Here is an 8,182-nt window from a genome sequence, read left to right on the forward strand (position 1 = left end):
TAGCAAGGTTCTTAGAGTTTGAAAGCATATTCTTATCTTACCTTTAAACCGCTGCTGATTGTAAGTTCCTCCAGTTGTACGTTATTCCACAGAAACACTTTTTGTAACATTAGCAAAAGCATGATCAATTATGACTGCAAATCTAATGCTAACAGCAACGGTACCAGCACACACTCTTGTTGTGTACCATTTGCCACTTCAAATGGCTGTGATGGATCCCCATTTAAGGTAACAAAAGCTTTTATGTCCCTGTGCAAAGCTATAATTAAATTCAACATTTATTCAGGTATCCCAAGCTTTGTCAAGATCTTTCATAATGCTTCACGACATGCCATGACAAAGGCCTTTTTCATGTTCGCGAGCATTTTCCTGCACGCACCGAAAGCTAAATATTATTTATATCTATTTTTCTACGACCAACCCTGAAGCCGCACTGGCTTTCAAGATATAAACTATTCACTAAGTCAGCATTTATTCTATTTAAAATCAGTTTTCAGAGGCTTTTTCTAGCAACGGAAAGGAATACGATGTCACGATCGTTATCACATTCACATTTGTTGTCTTTCTATTCATACAAATGGACTATTGTATCATCTATAAATTGTTGTGGGATTAATCCTGAGTCCATATATTTATTAATATCTCAGTGAATGTTTTAGTCAGAGTATTACCGCCATATTAAAACAATTTCTTCTGGTAATGTGACATCTTCAGGGGATTTCCGATAGATACCTGTTCATAAATATTTTAACATCTACATCCGTAACAGATGATGCTGATGCAAGAGATTGCATCACAAAATTCTGAGAAAGATTATCAAGTAGATTCATGTCTTAATTTGATTCATTGTTGAGCACATCTTTATTAAAGCGTTCCGCCTAACGTTTTATTATATCTTGCCAATCTGAAAAGAAATTTCCCTCGGGAGATAAGACAGGCAAGCAATTCATATAAACAGTTAGGCGCAATAAAAAAAATGGCGTTTATGGCATTATATTGGGGCTAGCTGTTTATATTAATTTTATTAGCATTTCGATAAATCAGCTATAAATTTTTATGGTAAAAATACATATCCTGACAGCCGGATTTAGCCAAAAGATCGAGCATTTGAGAAGTCACTATTGACGAGCCTACGACTGATACGCGAAGCTACTCTAGTCTAGTGATCCTAGAAACACTCATGGGCGGGGGGGGGGGTATCTCCATTGTCAGTGTATATATACTGCACGTTTCTTATAGCATTAAGAGCTTTTATCTCTTATTTCTTGCAACATAGATGTTTCGGCACCCTTATTCACAATTGGTGAGTATAATATATATATATATATATATATATATATATATATATATATATAGAGAGAGAGAGAGAGAGAGAGAGAGAGAGAGAGAGAGAAAGAGAGAGAGAGAAGAGGAGGAAAGAGATCATAAAAATTTTTGAACTTTCGAGAAAAACTGAAGTAATTCATTTTTTTGGAACTGGAACTGGATATGGATGTACGTAAATGCTATAAAAATAGCTCGTAAACATTAGGTCTAAAGGCATTTTTAGGTAGAAAAAAATCGAAGGTCATCCATGTGTGTATGAACGTGAGCACATTCCTACACACTGACATACATACATGCGCATACACTTAGATGTGTGTATATACTCTTTTATACTCTTTTACTTGTTTCAGTCATTTGACTGTGGCCATGCTGGAGCACCGCCTTCTAGTCGAGCAAATCGACCCCAGGACTTATTTTTTAAAGCCTAGTACTTATTCTATCAGTCTATTTTGTCGAACCGCTAAGTTACGGGGACGTAAACACACCACCATCGGTTGTCAAGCGATGTTGGGGGTCAGACACAGACACACAAACATACACACACACACACCTATAGCAGAAGACACTTGCCCAAGGTGCCATGCAGTGGGACTGAACCCGGAACCATGTGGTTGGTAAGCAAGCTACTTACCACACAGCCACTCCTACGCCTATATATATATATATATATATATATATATATATATATATATATATATATATGTATATATATATATATATATATATATATATATATGTATATATATATATATATATATATATATATATATATATATATATATATATATATATATATATATACACGATGAGGTTCCGTTCAGTTTCTCACTCTACCAACCAAATTTCACCCACAAATTGATTAGCCTGAAGTTAAAAGCAGTAGGCACATGCATATGGTGCCACATAGTAGTATTGAACCCAATTTCTGAAGAAAAATTCTTAACCCCACAGCCATACCTATGTCCCTTCATAAGATATGAAGAACATGTTACAAAAATTCAAATACAAATACATGAAAGCTTTTATTTTCATATCTTCAAGAATATGAAAGAAAAAAAGACAAAATGATGACAGAAATTCTGTTTTTGTTGTAAAGTATCAGGATTGTGTATTTTTTTAGCACAAAATAAATAAGAATTCTCAAGAGTTTCATTGCTAGATTAGCAAACGATACTACCTGCCACATACAATGTCTTTTATGAAAAAAACACGTTTTATTTATACTCGAGTAGCAAGAGCTAAGGGCTTCCAGAAACCCTTATACTTTCCTCTCTTTCAGCAGAATATTCTAATATATGTGAGGTGTAGATTTCAGAAAAGAAAATTATCCAAAAGCAAATAGTCTAGGAGGATTAGAAGTAAGAAAAACACAGCATGATAAACATTAAAACAGTTCACAGATTTCTGTTGCTATAGTTTTGTGTTACTTATCTGAGTGTTTAGAACGTTAATATGCGCTTCCTACAAGAATGTACACATGATATGTCATTGTGACGGTGACATCGGTGGTGGTGGTGGTGGTCGTTGTGGTGGCTCTCCGCTGTTTGACAACGCGGATTCAGTCGTTTCATCAAGTGAATTACCTGCTCCTGAATTAACGTGTAAGTGGCTGTGTAATCCAGACATATGTGCCATTACAGTAATTCACATGCAGAACCAGCATGATATAGAATCAGCATGGTCAGGAAGCATCTTAGAATTACAAATTCAACTCATCAAAGGGCGTCATTATAGTTTCCATTAAACAAATTTCATTCACAAGGTGTAGGTTGACCTGAGGGGACATAGAAAATAGCACTTCCCCGAGATTCTACGCTGTGGCATCGAACTCAAGAACTCGCGGCTGCGAACTTGTTGATCAATCGACCACAATGTGCATACACACATAATCAACAGCTTGACAAATCGAAATAAGAAGAATAATGCCTTTACCAAAGATACAACACAGGATTTGTTATCGGATTTCAATTCGACATATTTGGTAAACATAACTATGATATTAAAAGATATTCGGTCTATCACTTTCCTTACGAAATAGGACAACTGTGTGGAAATTGAAAAGGCAAATGAAAAAAAAAAACCCAGAAAAACTAGCTCGGTAAAGTTAAATCTTGGAGAGCTTAAAGCAAAATGAATCAATTTCTTGTGCAAATCTGGAATCTAGGTTTTTGGTATTGTATTCTAAATCTATGGCGAACCTTGTGGTATTTTACAATGTTAAATTACTTCATGAGATTGACGTAGACATAACTGTGTGGTTAAGAAGTTCGGTTCGCAACCAGATAGTTGCAGGGTCGATCACACCTCGCGCACAAATATTTTCTGTTCTCATGCCTCGGTTTGACCAATATTTTACAAGTGAAATTTGGTAAAGGGAAACTACAAAAAAAAACCTGTCACGCACGCGCTTGTATGTGTGTATGCATGTATGCATGTATATATATATATATATATATATATATATATATATATGTATATATATATATATATATATATATATATATATATATATATATATATAGTCTTTTACTTATTTCACTCATTAGACGGCGGTCATGCTAGTGAATCACCTTGAAGAATTTTTAGTCGAATAAATCGTGCCAAGTACTTATGTCTTTTTAAAGTCTAGTACTTATTCCTTCGGTCACTTTTGCCGTACCGTCAAGTTTCGGGGACGTAAACACACCAACAAAGGTTTCAAGCGGTGGGGGAAGTGTGTGTGTGTGTGTGTGTGTGTGTGTGTGTGTGTGTGTGTGTGTGTGTGTGTGTGTGTGTGTGTGTGTGTGTGTGTGTGTGTTTAGCACAACATTGCAAATTGAGAAACGGTATTGTGTGAAAAATATGATATAGCAATATGAAACAATATAGATTGCTATCGTAAGTGCGATTCTGAAATAAGTACGACATTTATATAATTGACTTACAGTTAAACAAAAGCAAAGTCTTTTCCCAATAGGATATTAATTAAACATCCAACTTTCTAAACATACAAATTTCCTTGAAGCCCTTATCCCAGCACGGCATCAAATCTATGAGTAATGGCATAAACTCATTAAAATTTGACTTGTTTCCATGATTGCTCAACGTTTATTTCAATGGGCAATATGTGGCCAGCGGGATTGCCTTACAAAAAATTGCCTTGAAATTTTTTTCAGTCGTGCTGCTCGCCAGATGATGGGCCATGTCTCATGTGGCCCACTTCTAGAAAAAGATTGTCCATAGTAAGCTTAGTGTTATGTGAATACTAAATGTGCAAATACTTCATTTTAAGAATTATACGAAACGTAACAAGGTGGTACACATTGTGGTCTTAGAGAGTTAGAAAACATTCCAGGGACTGGTGAAATGTTTAATCAGTATATTTAGTAATATATTTATTGCCAGATTGTTGTGAGTGAATGAAAGGTCGTGTAGCCCAGAAACTAGCTTCGCAAATCGATGGTTTCGGTTTCTACCCGGTGTACCACAGCATTGATGTCATCCATCATCATCCACTATTGTCTCGAGTTGATTACAGCTGGAAGGTAAACTGTAGAAGCCAATCAAAAGTACAATTCCTGTTCTTGGGTCGACCAATTTAACTTCACCCTTTAATTCCAGGATATTTTCAGGAGAGCTCAGTGGTCTGAGAATAGCTTCTTTCTTTCATCCTGTTAGTTACTGAGTCTCCAAAGATGTTATGGCGCTATCATTCATCTTCTGATTAAATTATTTAAAAATAAATTATTACTGGGGCGTTGAATATAGCAGTTTCAATTACTTCTTATTTTGAAGAATGACAAGTGTTCGTAACACTTTGTGCATCACAGAATCTCTAAGGAGATTTCCGTCGTCATATATTGAGACAGAAAATCACCGCAGTAGGCCCAGTCTTTCTCTAGTCCATTAAGATTGCCAGAAATTGCAACTGCATTACTCCTCGAGATGTGTTTAATTAATAACCTACTGGGAAAAGACTGAGTTTGTAATCAATTATGCAAACTGATTCACTTACCTGCAGTAGCCTGGCATCATAAGGACGTGTCAATCTTTTTATCCGTATTGTATCTATTGATTAATGTGTCGCGTTTATATATCGTAGGATGGTAAAATATGGAAGTAACTGCAAAAAATAAAAACCCCTTTATAAACGATATAATCATTCTTCTACAGTGTAATTTGTATAGGAGAAATTTACTTCTAGATTATGTTTCCTTGCAAAGTAATGCATTTCTCTAATGAATAGACACTGTAGGAAAAGATCTTGAAGGATTATTAAAAGTCTAATCTTTATTATTTATTGAATAATACACACCTGAGCATTATTTAAAAATGAAAATCTAATGACATTATAACAAACAGAAATAATTGTTCTCAAACACTACAATTTTTCTGAAATCGGGAAAAATATTCCACCTAATAAATTTCACAAGACATGATTGGTTGTTGTTCATACGTCATTCTTTGTTACTAAATTATCAGATTTCAAAGTAGAAACAACGGATAAATAACTTTCTCTATTTCAGGATCTTTTAGTCTGTTTACGTGTATGCTTAACCCTTTTGAAGGAGTGAAATTTGTTTGTGAAAAAACATAAAGAACATTTTTCACGGAAAATTATTGTAAACAACATGGCGTCAATGCAACAATATAAGAGGTACTTGTTTCTGATAGCAAACTAATTAAGAGTGCTAGCTGAAGGGAAGGTAGAAAAACGCAAAGATGGCGTCAGTAAGGCCTTCTTTTCCATTTATTTTGTTCGTTGTTTTGAAACTGATTGTAAGGATACTCAAATGTTGCTTACAGATGGTATTTAAACAACCCCCATATATTTTTCAAAACCCTACTTTCAACAATTATTAAATTTTGGATTGTATTCCTATTCAAGAATGTTTGCGTTCCTATCAGGCTTTGATTTTTTAAATTTCAGTTTTAAGCTGTGTTGTATAGTTACACAGCGTTCAGTTTAATAAACACACGCATACATGCATACACATTTATGCATAGACATATACAGGCACTCACACACAAACATGCACACACTCATACCCGCGCTCACACAATCACTCATGCTCACATAACTCAGGGACACAGACGAAGTGTTGGACGTAAGTCTAAAACGTTTCGCTTCACAATGATGTGGTTTTGATTTCGATCGTCTCGATGTACGACACTTTGGGCAAGTCTCTGGAAGGGTATTTTCTTTTGAAGCGCGAACACACATGCATACATATACACATACCCCCTATATATATATATATATATATATATATATATATATATATATATATATATACACGCACATACAAATAGCTATATATATGTAGATATATATATATGTGTGTGTGTGTGTGTGTGTGCTGTATGTATATATTGGGTCATCTCATAAATAATACGGTTTTTTCAATTTCATGAACTAAAAGTCATAGGGTGACGGGATAAACTACCTGCATTAACTTTCTATAAAGGCAGTTTGTAATTTTACCTTGTACTTATCCTTAGTGCAAATTTTGAAAAATGCGGTTCGATTTTAAGAGTTATTTTGCAAAGCTATAAAGAAAGCGCTAAAGGAATATATTCGGCTTATTTTGCTTTATGAGTTCAATAAAGGCAACAACGCAACGGAAATAGCAACAAATAGAAATGCAGTATATGGGAATCGGGCAATAAGCGTAAGCCAGTGTCAACGGTGGTTCTAGAAGTTCCGAGCCAGAAACTACAGCCTAGAAGACGAGCCTCGTCCTGGAAAAATCTGTAGAGCTCGACAAGGACGTCCTGCAAACCCTGGTGGAACAAATACTAAACTAAGATGTTTGTATATCTATAGTACTTACTATTGAAGATTGGAGATTGTAGAAATTGAAGATTGTCGAAATTATCTATTTGATCGCTGATCAGCATTTTTTTTTTTGTTAACATCTGTGATCAAATTTAAAAGTTCTGCCATTTAAGAGACCCGGTTGCCAACAGAAACAGATCCACTTTCAACAAGTTATACAAGAGTATTATTTGTGAGGTCAAGCAGTATAACTCTAAGAAGACCCTCCATTATGCATGTCAGTTGACCACAACGTGTTTTCTGTAAATAAACGAAGAATTCTCTCGTTTATTTTTGTCTTATGAGGTATAAAGGAAAGCTTACAGCAAATGACAGGTGTCTTTAAATAGAGTAAACACACACACACACACACACACATATATATATATATATATCATAATATATATATATATATATATATGATAAACAAATAGTAAATGAGTATATGCATATATACGTACAGGTATGTGCATACCGACATCCACCTGTATGTATAGGTGCATATCTGGGTACAGGACATTGCAAACAAACGTAGACGAGAACACACGAGCCACATAGAGGACATTCTCCTTCATCAGCCACCCACGTTTTAACACCGGCGTTTCGACGAGCTTGGGCAGGACGCATCGCTAAAACGGCTCGTCCCATGGATCGCAGATTAAATTTGTATACGCAAATTAAATCTAGCCATGGAGGAATGTAGTGGCGGACAAAAAACAAGACAGGAAAACAAACAGAAAAGGCTTTACGGCCAGACGAGAAAAATTATGTGTGTAAGAACGCGATGAGGCACGGACCCGAGAGGGACAAAGTGGTGCGTGCGTTGCTTGGCGAAAGCCATGGAAGGAAAGGATTATTGACCGGAAGCATGTGACCATGCCGGTATATATATATATATAGTATATATATATATATATACTATATATATATATAAGAAGTGTCTCCATTGATACAATTTGTATTTTATGTCACGCGTCTAATTGGCTGTGATTATTTCCCATCTAGTTTGTGAAAATATTCTTTAGGAACGATAAAGATGAAAATGTTAATTATTCCTTA

General features: G+C 35.2%; 1 protein-coding gene across 1 annotated transcript in view; it reads right to left on the bottom strand.

Moving 5' to 3' along the window:
- Positions 1–8,182, bottom strand: part of LOC106873602 (uncharacterized) — a 278,507-nt gene that overhangs the window by 222,059 nt on the left and 48,266 nt on the right. Inside the window, exon 2 of the mRNA XM_052968519.2 lies at positions 5,321–5,428. The gene's annotated coding sequence lies outside the window, so the exon portion shown is untranslated. The remainder of the gene's footprint in view (positions 1–5,320; positions 5,429–8,182) is intronic.

This window comes from Octopus bimaculoides, chromosome 6, assembly GCF_046866305.1.
Source record: "Octopus bimaculoides isolate indiv1 chromosome 6, ASM4686630v1, whole genome shotgun sequence".
NCBI classification, from domain to species: Eukaryota; Metazoa; Mollusca; class Cephalopoda; order Octopoda; family Octopodidae; genus Octopus; species Octopus bimaculoides.